This window comes from Giraffa tippelskirchi, chromosome 2, assembly GCF_054371585.1.
Source record: "Giraffa tippelskirchi isolate mGirTip1 chromosome 2, T2T-mGirTip1v1.2.pri, whole genome shotgun sequence".
Classification (NCBI taxonomy): Eukaryota; Metazoa; Chordata; class Mammalia; order Artiodactyla; family Giraffidae; genus Giraffa; species Giraffa tippelskirchi.
Window position 1 is genome coordinate 99252107 of NC_137276.1, and position 22078 is coordinate 99274184.

The 22078-nt window shown below is 44.4% G+C and overlaps 1 protein-coding gene across 1 annotated transcript in view; it reads right to left on the minus strand.

Annotated features, from left to right (window-relative positions):
• EPHB1 (EPH receptor B1) overlaps positions 1–22078 on the minus strand; it is a 456002-nt gene that overhangs the window by 187194 nt on the left and 246730 nt on the right. The window lies entirely within an intron of this gene.

The window sequence follows — 22078 nt, forward strand, 5'->3', positions numbered from 1 at the left end:
GGCACAGTCAACCTCAGACAGACTGTGATGTCCCCAGGAGCAAAGATTATGTTAGTCTCACTTTTGTGTCCCAACACAAAGGGGATGGATGTTTGCAACCAGCATATCCTTAGTGGTTGTTCCAGTGAAGGGTACTCCACTGTTGAAGGTTTACAAACCTTGTGCCAAGGCAGAGCCAGATCAGGTCAACAGAGGAAATTGGGCAGGAAGCAAGTCTCCTTGGCTTTTGAGGAGGATCCTATGTAAGGAAGTGGCCTTGCTCACTGCCCAAAGCCTCCAGCTGTGTGGGAAGCAAGAAGACATGACCAGGCAGACCCCCTCCGACCCTACAGGCCACACTTCCACAGTGGTACAATGAACACTTGGCCTCAGGCATCATTTTTGATTATATGTAGAATCAGAGCTTACCATCTGGTGTCCCTGTCTATCTACATGTCTCAGGTGTAGAACTCCCTCTTTCATGCCCCAAACCTATGTCACACCCTGCCATCCATCCCACAACTCTCAAGGTATATTTTAAGGGTGCAGAATAATGCAAACATTTGTCTAAAACTGCAAAACCAGGAAGTTAAATAGAATGCAGAAAGTATCAGACATACAATTATTGAGTAAGTTAATTATTTCACTGTACATCATTTTTACTTTATTACTCTCTACCCACTCCATCCCCAACTCCTCACAGTAATAAGCAAGTGACCTGGGCTGATGAAAAGAGGAAGGTCCCCTGAAACAGTGGCCTTGCCAGTCCATTCCTTACCTCCCTGGGCCCAGGACTCTTCCCCAAACTCCAGGGCTCAGCCTCCAGTTAGCCTGGTCAGTTCTACCGACAGTAATGCTGGTCAATGAACCCAGAGACACCTGGCTTTCCACCTTAGACATGATCAAAGGTCAAGCCACACTGATCCAGAACAGCTCAGGTGAGTTGTGGTTCCTTGGCTACTCAATGCCAAGAGGAATGTAGGAAGCCCTGAACATCAGACCAGCTAAGAGTGAAGACCTGAACGCTTTACAGGCTGCCCAGAGTCCCTTTCTATAGCCAGGCCAGCTTGATGGACTGTTTCAGGATCACAGAGGGTGAAGCATACTCTGGGAGGCAAAGCATTCTGTGCCAGGTTGGACAGAGTGGCACCTGACCCAACAGTATCACACACAGACAGAAGTCCAGTCATACTGTCATTTCATTTACATGATGTGAAACTGGCTTTCAGTTTTTTCAATAGCTCTTTCATAGTTAAGCTAATTTGGGAAATGATGCACAGCATATCTCCCTCCTACAGATTCAGGCTAGATGTTCCCAGAAAGACTCCGGAAAGTGTAGTAGTAAAGAGACCTATTTGTGTTTAATTTAGTAGTTCTCAGTCATTCATGCACATGACCATCGTCTCTCACATTGCTACAGTAGGCACTTGAGGAAATGCTACTCAACAGCTCCACAATCAAACCATTTTAACTTTTTTTTTTTTTCAAATATGACATGTCAATGGGACTCAAGTGGTCATCGGTGCCCTTAATACAAGGTCACCAATGTCACGTTTCAGAGCAAACACTGGAGGCTCAGAGTGGTTCAGTGAGCGGCCTAGGATCACACAGCAGGTTATGGGAGAACTAGCAAGGGGACCTAGGGCTCCAGAAACCAGACCAGTGCTTGAGCTCTGGGAGGATGTGTGTGAGCAAGCACACCAGGCCTCAGCCCACAGAACCTGGGGCAGCCTCAATCCAACCTGGCAAAGCCTTACCCAGCTCTGAAGCCTGATCACTAGCACAACTGTATCCATCCGACCTCCCTCATCAGAAGACCCAACAAACTTCCCTGCCCCAGGACGGCCCCACTAGCCTCTATTGCTGCTGGAAGTCCTGCTCTAAACTGTCTTCCGTGGGGTTCGAGGTTCTCCTCCATTAACTTGTAAAAGGCAGGCAGCCTGACAAAGAAGCAGCAGAGATCCCTTAGGAAACCCTTGCTGAGAACTTGCAAAACTTATGGCCCACCAGAAGGCTTGGCTTGATCCAATAGAACACAAGAAGGTTTTGTTTTCAATTGAACTGATTGTTTTAAAAAGAGTGTGCTACAAAAATTTGCTCAAATAGGTGAAAGGCCTAAATTAAGCCCTAAAACTATCTATAAAATTCTTAGAAGAAAACAGATATAAATCATGTTCTTGGATTTAGGTAATGATTTCTTAACTGTGACACCAAACACACAAGCAGCAAAAAGAAACAACAGGTCAATTTGATTTCATCAAAATTAAACTTAATTAAAATTAAGCTTCCAAGGATACTATTTTAAAAAAGTGAAAGGACATCCCACAGAATGGGAGGAAATATTTGCAAATCATATATCTGAGAAGGGACTAGTATCCACAATATGTGAAAACTCTTACAAATCAACAATAAAAAGGCAAATAGCCTAGTTTAAAAATGGGCAAACTGGTTGAACAGACGTTTGTCTGAAAATGTACAAATAACCACAATGAGCATATGAAAAGACACACAATAACATTAGTCATTAGGGAATGCAACTTAAAACTACAGTGAGGTACTACTTCATATCCACCATGATGGCTGTAATCAAAAAATGGACAATAACAAATACTGGTAAGGATCCTTATATATTGTTAGTGGGGGTGTAAACTGGTGTACCTGCTCTGTAAAACAGTTCTGCGGCTCTTCAAAACGTTAAACATATCGAGTTAGCATATGATCTAGAATGCCCAATCCCAAACCCAAGAGAACTGAAAACTTATGTCCGTGTAATAGCTTGTGCACAAACGTTTATTATTATTCATAATAGCTAACCCAATGCCCATCGACTGATGAACAGATTAGCAAAGTGTGGGATATCTACAATGGAATATTATTCAGTTATAAAAAGAAAAGTGTCAACATGGAGGACCTTGAAAACATTATGCTGAGTGAAATAAGCCAGTTACAAAAGACCATATACTGCATGATTCCATTTACATGAAATGTTCAGAATATGCAGATCCACAGAGACAGAAAGCAGATGAGTAGGCAGAGGGGACAGAGGAGAGAGGAATGGGGAGTGACTAATGGGTATGGACTGATCTTGGGGGTGATGAAAATGTTATGGAGTAAGATCATGGTGATGGCTGTACAACTTTGTGAATATACTAAAAACCACTCTAAACGGTGAATTTTATGACACGTGAACTATCTCAATATTAGAGAGAAAGAGCACAGCACACAGGTGTTCCTGTCTTTCCCCATGGCCTTCCCTCTGGTGTGCCTCTTCTTGGTACTTCCTCTGGGAATTGAGGCCCAAACTGGTTTTCATCCTAGGCACTAGCTCCCTGAGGCCCAAAGACCATATGGACTTGTCCAAGGTCACACGTTAGCAGTGGTGGGGCTGGAACCAGAGCCCATGTCCCCACACCTGAGAGCCCCTGAGGGCCTATTCAGCTGCCCTAGGAATTTGAGGCTGTGGGATGCTATTTGGAGTAAAACAGATGATTTGCTTTTTTATGTCTACATTATCACCACCTCCATCCACTCCCACCAGGAAGCAAACATCTGTCACTCTTCAAACAGGTAAAAATCCCATGCCCGCATCATGCAACAAACACTGTTAGTGAACCTAAGAGGCTTGGCAACTTTTGTTCCCCTAGGGTGCAAGGCACTTCCTGGGCTTCACTTCCTTCTCCATTGAAAACTCCCTTCCTCTTTTCTCCATCCCCCTCCTCTCTCTTCACTTCACTTTTTGAGTTGTTTCAAGTAGGTGAGAGTTCACGTCTCAAGTAATGGCAAATTGGAAGACCTCCCTGTAATGGGGTGAGCTTATAGCAGAAAAGTGACCTATGTCATAATATTCAGAGAACCCGCTACTTCAGACACTCTCAGGTGACACCTAGATTCTAAATGTCAGCTTAGGAACTATGAAGCAGTAAATGATTGTGTTCACTCTGAGAGGGCTCCTTCTGTCATAAAACTCTTCCTGCTTCAGAAATAAACCTTGTGGAGAAGTTGAGCCCTCGTCCCCGGGTTTTACCACAGAACAGGATTTGGACAGAAGAATCTGCTGCCACAGGGACCAACCTGATACACTGCACATGGAAGAGGCAAGAGAAATCTTTGTTGATTTGAATTGTTGGATAATACCCATAAGGATCACTTCAGGAATTTGAACAAGGAGTTGATTTTAAAAATAAATTGCTTCTTTCCAACTGTATTCTGGGAGGTGTCATTACGTGTTCTGAGAACAGCTTCCTGGGCTCAAATAAGTTTAGTAGAAGGTTCATATTACCACCTCCTATTGGAAAAGACCCTGATGCTGCAAAGGATTGGGGGCAGGAGGAGAAGGGGACAACAGAGGATGAGATAGCTGGATGGCATCACCAACTTGATGGACATGAGTTTGGGTAAACTCTGGGAGCTGGTGATGGACAGGGAGGCCTGGCATGCTGCGATTCATTGGGTCATAAAGAGTCAGACACGACTGAGCGACTGAACTGAACTGAACTGGAATCTTAGGAAGCACTCCAGAATATGAAAGAGTATGACAATTCTCGAGCCTGCAGAGAACATTCTCCCACATTCCCTGCATCATCTCACCATGGACCTTTTTCTACAGAACCCCCTTGTCTGCTGAAGAAACAGGAGCTCTATGATATAAGTAGGAGATGCCATGGCCGAGCCAAGAGTGCTGCAGGACAGCCAGTGCTGAAGGAGCAGGTTGAGCTCCCGATGCTGGGGATGGGCGAGCAGCAGCAGCAGGTAAGGTGGAGTGTGGGCTGAGGCACACAGATGGGATTAGGGGGTTGGTGGGAGGACCCCCAGGGCTACAGACGGATGCATGCCCTCAGGAGCTTTATGGCGGCAGATGTCCAGAGATGCTGCTCAGACTATTATACATCAGCAGGAGAGCTGTGTTCAGGAGATCTGGACAACGGTGAAGACAAGCCAGCAAGGAATCCCCTGTTGTGGCTGGGCCCTCCTCCTCTCCAGGTCATGGAGTGGCCACAGTCAATGGGGTAGGGGTCAGGAGGGGAGGAGAGCTGAGCCCACTCTCCAGCCAGGTGGGCCACCCCACCATTCCCGTTCACAGCACCCCCAGAAGCAGAGGAGTAGACGTCAGTGCCTCCATGAGGGCACTTCAGTCACCTTCTGCCACGTTCATCAAGGAAGATTGAGAGCAGAGGGGTGAGGGAGACAGCGAGGCAGACAGAACACACCAGCCCAAGTCCATAGCTCAGCTCCAGCACTCAGCACATAGCTCGGCTCCAGCACTCAGTACATAGCAGCTTTTCGGCAACCTTATTTCTCTCTCTTCCAGCCTGAGCCCCTCCACCAGTTGCCTGACTGTCTGCTCCTGGGGCTTGGGTGCATTTCCTTGAGTCCTGTCTCACCCCAGAGAATGAGTACCAGCTTCAGAGCGGCTGCCTCCTGGGCAAAATCCCAGTGTTTCAGTATCTGATTGCTCTCTACAGCTGATCAAATGTGATTTTCCAGTTGAGAGAGAAAAATAAATTCACTAAAGGAAGGGAGCTCAAAGTGAAGCATCCTAAAAGACAAAGCCCGAGCACAATGCCTGAGCAGCCCCACAGCCAAGGTCATCTCTGGCTTTCAGGAAAGGCAGCAAAGGAAAAAATTGGGGGCATCCCTGCCAACACATGTGTATGATACACACAGTATATGTGTGTGTACAAGCACATACATCCGTCCAACATGGTGCACATATGTCACGGGATCTGATTTTGAGATTGGAAAATGTGGTCACTACACAGAAAACCTGCAAGGAAGAAAGTGTGACCAGAACGCTGTGGGCATGGGGCAGAACCCCTCTGAAAAGCTAGACAAGGGAGCCGCCCACACCCAGCCTGCCCTGTCCTAAGGACAGAAGGCAGGATAGGGGTTGCCGGGAATAATCACATGTGGAATGACCCGGTGGGGACCTCGGTCCTCCGTGAGTCTAGGAGGGTGCTTTAAGGAATGCATGAGGCTGGGGAGTGGGGGATTTCAGCTCTGGTGGATTCGCTAACCCCTCTGGTAGGTCACACCAGAACCTTCCCAAAGAGGAAGAGAATAATAGAGTAGGAAGAGAGGAAGGAGGGAGATTTGGGGAGAGAAAAGCAGTACTGTCCCTGGGGCAGGATGGGAATGAATTGCGTGGCCTCAGCTCTGGACACTGGGGGCTCAGAGGCTACCCCTAAATTTCCTGCTCGCCATACCTTTCATCTGCCCCCAAACCCCTCCAGCCTCTGACCTCTTGCTCTTTGGCCTCCTCTCCTCTAAGCCTTCCTCATCCAGGGACTCCTGCTGGGAAGGACTCTCCCAAGAAATCCTGGGCTGCACATGGCCCTGGAGCCCATCTGTGTTGGCAGAACACCTCTCAGCCTGCGCCAGCTCCTGCCCCAACTCCCACCTCACTTGCTCCTGGGACCAAAGGCAACAGGAGGGATGTGTCTTTGACACGCATGGGGTCTCCTTTCCTGAGGGTCACTGAGCTGGTGCAGAGGGGACTCCCAGTTTCACTGCTCTGCACATGGACTTCCTTCTCTCAGTCCACGTATGAGGGGCAGGTCCTCCTGAGTCTGACATTTTGGCAGGAATCTTCTCCCAGCATGGCGGTGGCCCATGTTACTCACAACCTCTATACTGCCCGCCCATACTCCTCAGATCCCCTGCTTGCCAGCCGCCCTGCTCCCAGGGTCCAGCCTCTTCCCTCCCCACCTGCCTGCCTGCAAGGCCTCTGAGAAACCTCAGATATATCTGTGTGCCAAATGCATTTGGAAGCATGAAATCTGTTGGAAATCTAATGAGACCAGGAGAAGAGGAAGACAGAATTTAACTTCTTTTTCCCAATCCTGGATTTGATGTTGCCACCTCCTGTCTGCCCAGATGCGGCCCTGTCTTTGCTCAGAGGTGCCAGGGGTGCCATCAGCACACCTGAGCTCATCCCCACGCTCTCTGCTGCCTCAGGGAAGAGAACACAGAGCATCTCATTGGCTTTGCTTATGACAGGTCCTACCAGAGGCTCCAGGAAGCCCACAGGCCTGTGGAGGGGTGCATTCTGGGAAGAGCCTAGCAGGACTGCTCCGTTTGAAGAGGACAAGGAGTGTGTGAAGTGTTTGCAGAGCCTCTGCAGCCTGAGGGTGAGTATCAGTTCTGCAGGATGGAGCCTCACCCTTACTGTGTGCAGAGTGCCCTGTGCGAGCTTCGGAGGCAGAAGGCTCCAGCCCAGTGTTCCAGGGTGATGTGCAAGTTTTATGGTATCGCAGTCACCAGTCCTGGTCTTGGAAGTGAGCAGCACTCTTTCTCCAGGGAGTAAACAGCTGACGGGTGGGCGATCAGTGCCAGCACAGAGGATACAGAGCAGAGTGCTGTCCCAGGAAACCCTGGGCAGAAAGGCCCTGGGGAAACGCTGTGTTTCCTGCTTCCTGTCCTCTAGGCCACAGGTCTAAGTGCATGGATGGAGAGAGTAGGAGCCTCCCCACAGAAGGAGAAGAAGGGCCCACCTAGATCTGTGCTGTGGGGGCCTCACCATAGAGATGAGGCAGCCATCCCTGTGGGCACCAACCAAGTAAGTACAGGATGGTGCCAACCTTGACTGCATGACCCCCTTCACTCTCAAAGAGGGTTCTGCCACTTGCAAACTGAGCAAAAATCATGCACAGGTCCCAGTCACCTCATCTCCTTGTATCTCAGTGCTCTCATCTTTAAAAAATGAGAGTCATGGCAGCAATTCCATAAGGCTGCTTCACAAGCAACCAGGCAGCGTTGAGCACAGGGTGGGCCCATGGGAGTGTGCAGGACATGTGAGCCAGCAGTAGGATGGAATCTCCCCTAAATATAGACCCCAAAAGACAGACGGAGAACTAGGTACAATATGTTCTCCGAAGTGTTATGCATCATCATTTTATGAAAAGCAGATACAGACCAAATGTCCAACATTATGGAAATGCATTTTCTATATGATATTATACCCAAAGGTAGACAGCCAAATGGACAGTCATTAAAAAAAAGGTTCATGATGTTTTATATCAAATGTTTGGACTAGATTGTTAGGTACCAAATGCTAATAAACCAGATAATGAGGTTACAAGTTAAAGTAAACATACCAAAATATTAACAGAATTATGGATACTTTGTTGCCTACTTCTTTATTATGCTAACTTTTCAAATTTTTGACAGCAGGCATCTGTTAATTGCATAGTCATCCTTCAGTATCCGCAAGGGGTTGGTTCCAAGACCCCTGCAGATATTATAAACTCTGCAGACTTTCAAGTCCTGCATATAAAACAATGCAGTATTTGCAAATAACCAGTGCATATCCTCCTCTATATTTTAACTTATCTCTAGATTACATACAATATCTAGGACAATGTAAATGCCATGTAAATAGCTGTAAATACAACGTAAATGCGATGTAAATATTTGCCAGTGCATGGCAAATTCAAGTTTTGCTTTTTGGAACTTTCTGAAATTTTTTTTTTTTTTTTTGATATTTTTGATCCATGGTTGATTGAATCCATGGAAGTGGAACCTGCAGATACAAAGGGCCAACTGTATATTAAAATATTTACTTGGTCAAAAATCAAAAGTGAGGCCAAAGGAATATTCTCTAGGCATCAAGATACACAAGGGAATGAGGTGCAACAGGACAAATGGACGCTTTTGGAAGAAGCAGCTCTAAAATCAGGAAAACACCCAGAAAGGAAGGGATGAAGCCCATGCGGAGAAAAAGAAAATTGAGCCTATAATAAATTTTTAGTTTATAAAGAATAAATATGCAGTGTTTGTAGAAATTGTGTTGCATCTGGCAAAAAGAACAATAAATATGTATATATTGTAAATCTTTTATAATAAATCCGGGAAGATCCAGTGAGCCAATGTCAAAGCCAGCGAGCACTGCAAGGAGTCTCAGGCCCCTCATGGACAATCAAGGTCCTTAGTACAACAACGGTGGGTTTAGGTGGCCATGCTCTGAGGCCATTGCCCTCTTCTCCTGTGTGGGAGGCCATCTGATGCCCCCCAGGGTAGGGGGACGCAAGATGCACAGTATGCCCACCCGGACCCTTCCCAGCTTCTACCCAGAGCTCTGTGGATTTTCCTCTCTGCACCTGGCTTCCCAGGGCTCTGAAGACTCTGCATCCCATCTTTTGATCTGCTTTCGTTCTGCTCCAGTTTCAAGCCAACCTCCACTCCTCTGGAATAAACCCAAGATTTAAGGGCCCAAAAAGAAAAAGAATGATCATTTAAGAGGAACACAATGTGTGCTAGGTGTCATGAAGGGAACTGGGGCCTAGCAGCAGATGAGACAGCTGTCCTCTCCCAGAGGTTAAATTCATGTCAAGGTACCTTGTGCCAGGTCAGACACAGAGTAGAGCCTTTGAGCCTTGAAGAATGAGTGGGATAACTTAAAAATTATTTTATCTGCTCCATTAGTCGGAATTGTCTAGAGAAACAGAACCAATGAGGGGTGTGTCTATGTTTGGAGAGAGAGAAAGAAAGATAGAGGCAGACGCAGAGACAGAGATTTTAAGAAGTTGGCTGACACAATTGTGGATCTAAATATGCAGGAGAGGTCGGCATTCTAAAACCCAGGAAGAGTTATAATTCAAGGCCAAAGGCTACTGACAAAATTCACCCTTTCTTGGGGGATGTCAGTCTTTTTTATTTTTTTTCAAATGTAGGCTTTCAATTGATTAGATGAGGGCCATTCTTTTCCAACAACACAAGAGATGACTCTACACGTGGACATCACCAGATAGTCAATACTGAAATCAGATTGATTATATTCTTTGCAGTCAAAGATGGAGAAGCTCTATCCAGTCAGCAAAAACAAGACCTGCTGCTGACTATGGCTCAGATCATGCTCTCCTAAATTGCAAAATTCAGGCTTAAATTGAAGAAAGTAGGAAAACCATTAGGCCATTCAAGTATGACCTAAATCAAATCCCTTATGATTATACAGTGGAGGTGACATAGATTCAACGGATTAGATTTGGTAGACAGAGTGCCTGAAAAACTACAGACAAAGGTTCGTAAAATTGTACAGGAGGCAGTGACCAAAACCATCCCCAAGAAAAATAAATGCAAGAAGGCAAAGTTGTTGTCTGTGGAGACTTCACAAATAGCTGAAAAAAGAAGAGAAGCAAAAGGCAAAGGAGAAGGGGAAAGATATACCCAAGTAAATGGAGAGTTCCAAAGAATAGCAACAAGAGATAAAAAGGTCTCCTTAAATTAACAATGCAAAGAAATAGAGGAAAACAATAGAATGGGAAAAACTAGAGATCTCTTCAAGAAAACTGGAGATATCAAGGGAACATTTCATGAAAGGATGGGCACAATAAAGGTCAGAAACAGTAAGAACCTAACAGAAGCATAAACAATTAAGAAGAGGTGGCAAGAATATACAGAAGAACCATACAAAAAAAATGTTTTAATAACCTAGATAACCATGATGGTGTGGTCACTCACTTAGAGCCAGACATCCTGGAATGTGAAGTCAAGTGGGCCTTAAGAAGCGTTACTACAAACAACACTAGTGGAGGTGACAGTATTTCAGCTGAGCTATTTCAAATCCTAAAAGATAATGCTGTTAAAGTGCTGCACACAATATGTCAGCACATTTGGAAAATGTAGCAGTGGCCACAGGACTAGAAAATGTCAGTTTTTATTCTAATCCTGAAGAAGGGCAATGTCAAAGAATGTTCAAACTACTGTACAATTGTGCTCATTTCACATGCTAGTAAGTTTATGCTCAAAATCCTTCAAGCTAGGCTTCAGCAGTACATGAACCAAGAACTTCCAGATGTACAGTCTGGGTTTAGAAAAGGCAGAGGAACCAGAGATCAAATTGCAAACATTTGTTGGATCATAGAGAAAGCTTCATTGAGTACTCTAAAGCCTTTTACTGTGTAGATCACAACAAACTGTGGAAAATTCTTAAAGAGATGAGAATACCAGACCACCTTACCTGTCTCCTGAGAAACCTATATGTAGGTCAAGAAGCAACAGTTAGAACCGGACATGGAACAATGGACTGGTTCCAAATTGGGAAAGGAGTACAGTAAGGGTGTATATTGCCACTCTGCTTATTTAACTTATATGCAGAGTACATCATGTGAAATGCCAGGATGGATGAATCACAAGCTGGAATCAAGATTGCTAGGAGAAATATCAATAACATTGGATAAGCAGATGATACTACTTTAAAGGCAAAAAGTAAAGAGGAACTTAAGAGCCTCTTGATGAAGGTGAAAGAGGAGAGTGAAAAGGCTGGCTTAAAACTCAACATTCAGAAAACTAAGATGGCATCTGGTCCCATCACTTCATGGAAAATAGAAGGGAAAAAAGTGGAAGCAGTAACAGATTTTATTTTCTTGGGCTCCAAAATCACCATAGATGGTGACTGCAGCCATGAAATTAAAAGACACTTGCTCCTTGGAAGGAAAGCTATGACAAAGCTAGACAACATATTAAAAAGCAGACCCATAACTTTGCCCACAATGTCTGTCTAGTCAAAGCTATGGTTTTTCCAGTATTCGTTTATGAATGTGAACAACTGGACCATAAAGAAGGCTGAGTGCTGAAGAATTGATGCTTTCTAACTGTGGTGCTAGAGAAGACTCTTGAGAGTCCTGTGATCTGCAATGAGATCAAACCAGTCAATCCCAAAGGAGATCTACTCTGAATATTTATTGAAAGGACTGATGCTGAAGCTGAAGCTCCAGTACTTTGGCCACCTGATGTGAAGATCCAGCTCATTGGAAAAGACCCTGATGCTGATAAAGTAGAAGGCAAAAGGAGAAGGGGTGGCAGAGGATGAGATGGTTAGATAGCATCACTGACTCAATAGACATGAATGTGAGCAAACTCCAAGAGATAGTGAAGAACAGGAGAGTCTGGTGTGATGCAATCCAATGAGGTCATAAAGAGTTGGACATGACTTGGCGACTGAACAACAACCCACGTTATGGAGGGTAATATGTTTTATTCAAAATCTATTGATTTAAATGTTAATATCATCTAAAAAAGTCTTCACAGAGACATCTGAGAAACATATGACCAAATATTTGGATACCATGGCCTAGTTAAGCTGACAGAGTAAATTAACTATCACACTAATCTTATAGATAAGAAAAAAGCCAATCCTTGGAGACACCATGACTTGGTTATTGAGCTGACAGAGGCTAAATCCATAGTCCACCTAGTGTCTAAGCTACTTTCCTCCTTCACTCTGCATCTCCTAAGTCAAAAGTTTTCATTTTTTCTTTTTCTACCCAGCCTTTCCCTCAAATCCAGAAGCTAATTCAAACTTCAAATTTCAACATTTATGCAAACTCAGAGACCATATTGAAGATACTATCTTATCCTTCTGGTCAATTTTCCAGAACTTCCAAAATATTCAATCATTACACACCAGAGATTCATACACTGTTCCATCAAGCCCATCCATGGGTTCTTTTCTACCTCTGACCAGCCATCTTTCTACATAAACCCAGTTTGATGTCTGCTGTGACCAGGGCTAAATACTGCCTCTGCAAGGACTGGAAATCTTTTCCTAAATGCTCACATACAACCTGTTCCTTTCTTCCCAGTACAGATTAACTCTGTACTGGCAAAGACATGTGTTAAACTGTTAGGTTGATATGTATGAAATTGCTGATATTTGACCTAGGAAACAGCATTTTCATAGAGTTCAAGGAAAAATGAGCTCATCTTTCCCTGGTCGGACCTCACCTTCCTGGCATCCTGTTCTCTGTAGAGAGAGACTCTCCTCTCTTGCTGTGGACAGGAATGAAAGATGCTGTTATTAAAAACAATCTAAAGTGATTTGCGAAGTGACAGCATCTCTTAGAGCAATGAGGTAATGCATCCAGTTTGCCTTCTCCACCATTTAACTTCCTGACAGGAGGCACGGAATGTGAACAAATTGATTGTCCTGTACAAAGTCAAGTAAATAAATAGCAATGCTTAATGCAATCATTTTCCATATTGCCTCATCAAAACCCATGCACTCAAAGCCACTTATGAATTACATAGGTCCCTACCATGGTCGTCTTTTCAGTGTGTTTCTCTCAAAGATGCCTGTAGGTAGGGAGAAATAGGCAAGCAGGTGCTAATCAATCTTGAAGCTATGATCAGAAACGATTTAGCAAGATGACAGCTTTTGCTTGAGCCATTCCTAAATTTCCAAGAGGAAACCTCCAAGGGACTAAGTCATTAATGGAATGATAGGAAGGAGACTGGTGGGGGGAGGGGTAGTTATTATTAGAGAATAAACACCTTGCTGCCTTTGTCTACCATATTTTTCAAAGCAAAAATGAAAAAAACTTTGGGAAGAAGAGAAAGTGGTTGAGATCCAAGCCCAGAGTAAGTGTGGGCTAGAATGAAATGGCCGCCCCCATACACACTCTAGCTTGTTGGATTTCTTATTTCCCTTTCTTTTGGCCATTCTCAAAGTTACCAGAGCCCAGAAAATCAAGGATAAAAAGACCTATATATGGCTGGCAGTTGGATACTGGAGTTATTCCATCAGCAGCTGGAAGTGGATCAGAGGTTCTGAAGCAGATACTCATGAATGAGATGAGGCCCAAACTGCAGGAAGCAGAAACCACAGCCCAAAAATCCAAGGCCACTCACTTTCCCATGCAGAAAGGATGGGCCCCAGGAAGAGAGTGCCCACAACATTGATTAATAATCCGCAGTACGATAACAAAAATATGAAAAATTCAATATGCTCTACTAAAGATACATTCATTTTAATTAAAAGGACTCCCCTTTATTATTATGTCCTTGCCACTTTGGGAGGTTGGGGTTAAGATGTCTTCTCTTTTATAGAATTAGCAATGGCTATAGATGGTCATTACATTTTCAGTGGTTTCCCAGGAGAATCACATCTAACTCAAAGGTTAGGCTATAAAGTAAGCATGTAAGACAAAAGCCTTAAAGTTTAATCCTCAAAAGCCTCCTCGTTAGCCTTCCATGGCAATCATACATTCATCCTTGTATCATTCCCTCCAATTCATTCGTAGTCAACACTCTGTATCAGTTTGAATGCTAGTAACAGAATATCTGGGCTTCCCAGGTGGCCCAGTGGTAAAAGAATCCGCTGGCCAAGCAGGAGCCTGGAGTTCAATCCCTGAATCGGGAAGATCCCCTGGAGGAGGAAATGGCAACCCACCTCAGTATTCTTGCCTGGATAATCCCATGGACAGAGGAACCTGGCAGGCTACACCCTACAGTGTCACACAGAGTCAGAGTCGGACACAACTTGGCAACAGAGCACGCACAAGAGAACACCCCCTGCACATGAGCTTAAATTCCAAAGGGAACACATTGGCTGTGAAGAGTAAAATGGAAGAAAAAAGCAGCCTTCACTCCCTGGGGGGAGTCTCCTTGGGGAAGCTTGTCCTGGGGTTACCACCGGAAGCTCACAGCAGAAGGACACTGTGAACTCAGGGACCCGCCAGCTTTTGTTCCAACTCAGGTTTTCAAGCACAAAGAACAATCAAAGTACAGAGTTCAAAGGTCCAGAAGTTAGCCCAAGAGTGCTGAATTACTCACAGGCAGGAAGCATGGCTTTGCCTCTGTCCTCCCAGAGAACTTGACACAAAACTAGTGCTCAGGACTATGTGGTCAACGAATGAATGGATGAAGAGCCTGTTTGCTCTTCTCTAATCACATGCTTGTTGTGAAGGATTTTTTAAAATTAATTTATTTATTTTAATTGGAGGCTATTTACTTCACAATATTGTAGTGGTTTTTGCCATACATTGACATGAATCAGCCATGGGTGTACATGTGTCCCCCATCCTGAACCCCCCTCCCACCTCTCTCTCCATCCCATCCCTCAGGGTTGTCCTAGTGCACTGGCTTTTCGTGCCCTATTTCATGCATCGAACTTGGACTGGTGATCTATTTCACATATGGTAATATACATGTTTCAATGCTATTCTCTCAAATCATCCCATCCTCGCCTTCTCCCACAGAAGTCTCCAAAAGTCTGTTCTTTGTATCTGTGTCTCTTTTGCTGTCTCGTATATAGGGTCATCATTACCATCTTTCTAAATTCCATATATATTCATTAATATACTGTATTGGTGCTTTTCTTTCTGACTTACTTCACTCTGTATGATATGCTCCAGTTTCATCCACCTCATTAGAACTGATTCAAATGTGTTCTTTTTAATAGCTGAGTAATATTCCATTGCATATATGTACCACAGCTTTCTTATCCATTTGTCTACCGATGGACATCTAGGTTGCTTCCATGTCCATGGCCCCCAAAGTACCAGACATTCTACCCATTCACAGGTGGGATTTATGTCTCCATCCTTATCTGAGCTCTGAGCTCCTGTCACTGTTTGAGGTGTTGACAATGATGGAAGCTCTTCTATGTCAGTTTCCAAACAGTAGCATTAGGAAACTCTTTGCAGCTTTCAATTCCTGTCTCCTGGGACACTCCCTCTTGGAACCCAGTCATCATACTGTGAGGAAGCCCAAGGCACATGGAAAAGAAAGGTGTTTTCTGAATGATGGTCCCAGCTGAGTTCTCAGTTGACAGCTACCATTGACCATTAGACCTGCAAATGCAGAAGCCTTGTCAATGATCCCAGCCCAGTGCCATCCAATCATAACAGCACAAGAGAAAGTGAGGAAGATGTGCCCAGCTAAGTCCAGCAAATCTTAGAATTGTGAGAAATATTAATGAAATGATTGTTGTTGTTGTTAGCCAAAGCATTTGTTGCACAACAGGCAAAGTATATTAAGCAGCTTAAAGATATAGTCTCAAAGACTTAAGTAAGGAGATGCTTTTCAATGAGGAGGCTCCTCTCTTGCTCAGCTGCTGAAAGCTGAGTGCAGTCCTGTGATGGCGTAGGAGTAATAAGAAGGTAGCCTTAGACCAGGCTGCTCCATTTAGCTCCCCAAACAGCCAGTGGAGCATGACGGCCAGAGGCACCTTCTTCAAAGGAATAGAAGACGGCCCACTTCTGAGCCTCTAAGGAAGTACCCACAGGGCTAAAACTCTAGCTCAACCAGTACCCACACCTTCTAGAAATGTGTGTTTAGCAACCAAGCCCATGGAGGAAGGAAGCAGGAGTGAATTGGCTATTGATTGGGCATTCAAGCTACGTCATCATCTCCTGAGACAGACACTCACGTGAGGAGGCACAAAGCTGGAAGGAGCAGAAGTCAGAGTGGCCGCATGATCGAGGGCCCTGGTGTAGAGGCCATGGTGCCAAGAACACAGTGCTCACTGCCCAGCAAGTGTGACTAGATCCCTCCGTGTGTACGGAGTGGCGGATGCAGTGACAACATAGATACTCAGCTCCCCTATAGTTCATGACACCAGTTTCAAACCTAAGGTTGTGGGCCCTTGGCAAGAGGAGAGACTAGCTGAGATTCAAAGGGAGACTCAGGAAGGACTAAAGGAGGCTTCTTTTCCCTCTCTCCCTGAGACCTCAATCTGTGGTCAAGCCACCCTCCCTAGCACCCCTGCCCTTGCTCTCCACTGACCCCTAGAGAGAATAGCCTCCCCAGGCTCCCTCTTCAAGTCATCACTCCGTTGTATAGTTCTTTACCTTGACATCATAGGTTGCCAGCTACTGTTTCCACTGCCTATTCACTCTCTGGGTAACTGCTGCATATTCATCTTCCATCTAGTTCAGGGGTCTTGATCTCAGTGTTATTGACTTTGCTATTGTTATTTAGTCGCTAAGACACATCCGACTCTTTGTGACCCCATGGACTGCAATCCACCAGGCTCCTGTGTCCATGGAATTTCCCAGGCAAAAATACTGGAGTGGGTTGCCATTTCCTTCTCCAGGGGATCTTCCCAACTCAGGAATCAAACCCACACCTCCTGCATGGCAGGTGGATTCTTTACAATGAGCCACCTGGGAAGCCAGCACTATTGACATTAGGGGCCAAATAATTCTTGGTTTTAAGAAGCTGTCCTATGCATTACGGGCTTCCCAGGTGGCGCTAGTGGTAAAGAATCCACCTGCCAATGCAGGAGACTTAAGAGACATGGGTTCGATTCCTGGGTCAGGAAGATCCCCTGGAGGAGGGGGATGGCAACCCACTCCAGAATTTTTGCCTAGAGAATCTTATGGGCAGAGATGCTTGGTGGGCTATAGTCCATAGTGTCACAAAGAGTCAGACATGACTGAGGCAACTTAGTGTGCACACATGCTTGTGCATTACAGCATCCTCTTTACCCACTATTTGCCCATACACCCTCCAACTTTGACAATCAAAAGCCAAATAAGAGGGAAAACAATACCTCTTCTGTTTAAGAACCCCTGAGGCTACCACACGGGTGTGAATAAACATTTGTTAAGGGAAGGAACAAAGAAAATGAATGAGTGAGTGAGTCAGTGTACTGGAGAGGGAGCATTCTGCCCCTGGAAAGGCCTTGGGTACAGAAAGCTGAGAGCTGCAGGCAGAGAAGAGTTAATGGGTCTGTCAGTCCTACTGATGCCCCGCATCTTCAGTGAGCTTTTTGCTGGCTGTGCAGTTCAATGAGTTTGTAATTAACGAGAAGACATGCAGACATCAATGGACCTTTAATAGGGCCACAGGAATGGGGCCTCTGATAAGCCAGGCTGAATTCAGCATGTGACATGAGAAGCTCAGGAACCTGTCTGCCAAGGTGCTGATTCACTTCCTTTGTCAAGTTGTACTTTGGAATGACAGCTTCTCAACTTCTGCTTCCCCAGCTGCCATCTGCAAAGGTTACCTGCTCTAATTTGCCAAGCATTTCTCCTCTCTCCACCTCTCCCAGCTGTCACTTCTCTCTCCCTCCTTCAGGGCCTCTTTTGGGGTTCACTGGACTGCTGTGTGCTGTCCCTCACTGAGGTAGGACCAGGGAGCCTGTGGGGTTAAAGGCTGGCAAGCATTCATCAAGGAGAGAGGAGACAGAAGGTTCAGGAGCTTGGCTACACCCACTCTTCCTTGACCTCCTGGGCCTCTCTGCTCCCTCTCCAACTCAGTCACCCTCCTTACCCTGAGCTCAGGGCCCCCAGATATGAACAACAGCAGGGTTATGGGCAAGGAAACAGTCCAATAAGATGTAAGATATAAAACAGTCTAGGCATTCTTATCCTTTACAATGAGAATAGGTACTGATTCTCAAAGGTTTAGGTACTGCTACTAAGCATCTTATGAGTGTCATCTCACGAAATGTGTCAGCAACCTCAGGAGGGAGACTTCTAATTTCCATTTTACAGGAGAATAAAAAGTGTTTAGGAGATCTCTAATTTCAAGGTACATCAGAACTACCTGGAAGACCTGTTAAAACCCAGAGGATAGCTGGCCCCAATTCGAGTTTCTGAGTCAGTAGGTCTGGATGGGGGCTAAGGAATTCCTATTTCCTATTTCTCAGTTGGAGGATGAAAGCCTCAGACTAGAAAGCAATTAACATACTCAAGTTACTACACAAATGCCAAAGGGGCATTTCAGGTTACTCTGTGGACCAACAGATCCCATTTTTATAGATGGACAAATAATCCAACAACCATCACTCCACTCGTTAAATATTTGCCAGACACCTACTATGTGCCCCGCTGTGTGCTAGTTGCTGGGGATGCAAACAAAAATAAGTTGTTCTCGGAGCTTATATGCCCAGCAAGGGAGAGAGGCACACACAACAATGTGTGTGTGGTTAGTCACTCAGTTGTGTCCAATTCTCTGAGACCCCATGGACTGTAGCCCCTCAGGCTCCTCTGTCCATGGGATTCTCTAGGCAAGAATACCAGAGTGGATTGCCATGCCCTCCTCCAAGGGATCTTCCCAACCCAAGGACTGAACCCAGGTCTCCCACATTGCAGGTGGATTCTTTACTGTCAGAGCCACCAGGGAAGGAAGCCACAATAATTACAATAAAATGCAGGAAGAGTATGGTTCAGAAAGAACAAAGCATTTGCTGGAGCAGCAGTTCTCAAACTTTTTTGGTCTCAATGTCCCTTGATAATCTTAAAAATTATTGAGAACCCCAATAATAAACTCATTATATGTGAACACAAATAACATATTTTATGAAAAATAACTATATTCTCAATAAAACTATATTTTCTATAAAAGTGAGAAGACTAGCATTGTTTTACAGTTTTTCAAATCTCTTTACTTTTGGTTCAACATTCAGCATTTGATTCATCATTTAACATCAGCTTCCACAGTCATGTTATATGTTATTTTGGTTGAAGTATACAAAATATACAAAGAAAATCAGTCTCACTCAGATATGTAGTTAGAAAAAAGAAAGGCATTGTAGTAACCTTTTCAGATAACTGAGGCTATTCTTTAATACTACACCAAAAAATCAGTAAGTTTGGTTACAATGTGGAATTTACACCTAAGCCACAAGAATTTTGCATTAATGTTTCATTAAAAATGTATTCTTCTATTTTGATTTTTTCATGGAAGTTTTACTTATGCTTGATTTAGTCACATCATATATTGGTCATTTGGCAAATATCAATACAATGAGTTATGCAGGTTTTTCAAATGTTGACATATCATATGACATAAAGAAAGACTACAGTCATTAAAATAAAATCTCTGAAATAATAGGAAACTGTCAAGGTTCCCCAGACTCTAATTTTCATTTGAAATCTCATATTTTATCGTTATCATTAGCTAACAATATTTTCAGTGGTTTTCCCTGGAATGAGGAGAAGGAAATGGTAACCCACTCTAGTATCCTGGCCTGGAGACTCCCCATAGACAGAGGAGCCTGGTGGGCTACAGTCCATGGGGTCACAAAGAGTCGGACATGGCTGAGCGACTTTTGCTTCATTTCACTTCACTTCCTTGGAATGAAAAGCTCACTCCTTTTACTTTTAAGTAAATATGTGCCAAATGTCCAAGTCTGAATAGCCATAATTTGTATGTCTATTGTTCTTTCAAGTAAAAAATGATGTTCCATTTAAAAAATGGCTAGTTCAGCTTGCAACTCAAATAAATATGTACTTTTCCTTGAGACAACCATGATACTTCAGTGTACAGCAGAAGTTTTCTTTATTTGAACTCAGTATTTCATCATCCAGAATCTTAAAAGGACATGTACTCAAGGACCAAAACTTTTTAAAAAATGTTAACTTGTACTGCTTCATCAAGGGTATTCCGAAGTGAAACTGACGTTTTCTGTTTGAGAGATTGTTAGTAAAGGACAGAACAACCACTTGTGTACTTTGGTGCAACTGCTTTAAGTCTTGCTATGGCAAGAAGTAGGAATACTGGCTTCATAGGCAGGTAGACCCAAGGTTTACCCTCTATCTGTGCAAACATCAATGCAGTGAAATAGGCAAATGGCATATAAGTTTTATTAAGTAAACAGTTCTGACCTTGAAGACCCCCTAAAATGATCCCCTGGGTCCATGGAGCACACATTAAGGTCCTATGTACCACAGTAGCACTAAATTCCATTTCTGATGTGTCTCCTGAACAACTACCTATCCAGTTCATACTCAGCTTCACTTCTGAGATGCCTCAAGTGATATCAAGAAAAGAAAACACAAAAGGTGAAAATGTAGGGGAAAACATTTCAGGAAAGATAATAGTCTCTACTGCAAAGCTAAGAATAAAGCTGAATTAAGCAGGCAGCTTAATTTAGCTTAAAAGTCATCACTTTAAAAACAACCAAATGTATTAAGACACTACAGACCTAATTAATATGTTTTCTAATAATAATCAGTATCATTTATTAAACATTCACTAAGGGACAGACATTGTGCTGAGACCTTTGCCTATGTTATCTTGTTTGCTTTTTCCCTATGTAACAAATATAACTACCTCCATTTACAGGCCAGGAAACTAAGACTCAGAGAGGTGAAGTAACCTGCCCCACACAGTGAAGTAAGTCAGAAAGATAAAAACAAATATTGTAGGTATATTAATGCATATATATATGGAATCTAGAAAAATAGTACCGATGAACCTATTTGCAGGGCAGGAAAAGAGATGAAGACATAGGAAGGAGAGCACAGGATGAATTGAGAGAGGAGCACTAACACATACACACTATCATGTGTAAAATAGCTAGCTAGTGGGAAGCTACTATAATATAGGGAGCCCAGCCTGCTACTCTGTGATAACCTAGAGGGGTGGAATGTGGCAGGGGGATGGGAGGGAGGCTCACGAGGGAAGGGATACACACACACACACACACACACACAGAGTTATGGTTGATTCGAGTTGCTGTACGTCAGAAACCAACACAACATTGTAAAGCAATTATCCTCCAGTTAAAAAATAAAAAGAAGCAAGCAGAACTATGATGCTGACTGACCAGAAAGCCGGTGGTCTCAGCCTCTCTGCTCTGCAGCACCTTGGGCTTGACTGCCTGCAGACTAGGAGGGCATCACTCCAGTGCTTGCCGAGGGCCAGGTGCTGGCCCGAGTCCACAGGGACCAGTCCCTCAGGGCAGGTGTGGACACAACTGCTGTCCTCTAGGAAAGCACAGCTCTGCCGCATTTGCAACCCCCAGGAGGTGCTCTTGCCCCGCCATCATTTCTATTGTCTTTATTACAGTGGCCATGGCAGTGCCAAGCTCCCCACACATACTTGTGACACATACAGAAACATCTGCCCCTCCACTCCAACATACTGGGCAGCTGCCACAACTATAGGCAGAAACCCCCTTTTTATAAAAGAAAAAAAAATTAGTGGTTTGAAGATGAGACACATTCCATTTTAATTAGAATCCACTTCCTGAAAAATTCACTTCTCAAGACATGTTATAATCTACCTGCCAATCTGTGACTGTCCTACTTGCTCTTGGACAAGCACCACCCTGACAGCCTTGGAAAAGTGTAGTGCTGGGGAGAGTGCCAGGCAGGGCTGACGCATGGTCAGCCAACATGCCCTGTCCTTAGTGTTCCATCCTCACTGTCCCCCCACCCATCTCCCACCTTTGGGGAACACTCAGGTCAGCCTCCCCTGCTTCTTCCTCCCCCGGCACAATCTCAGGAAAGGGCCTATGGAGCACAGTCCAAGGTACTAGGCGCCAATCAGCCTCAAGGCATCATTGCTGGAAGCAACTGCATCTCTACGGATGCAAAAGGCTTCCACTCAAGGAATGCATCTTGGGAATTCCTGGTATGGAGATAGAGCA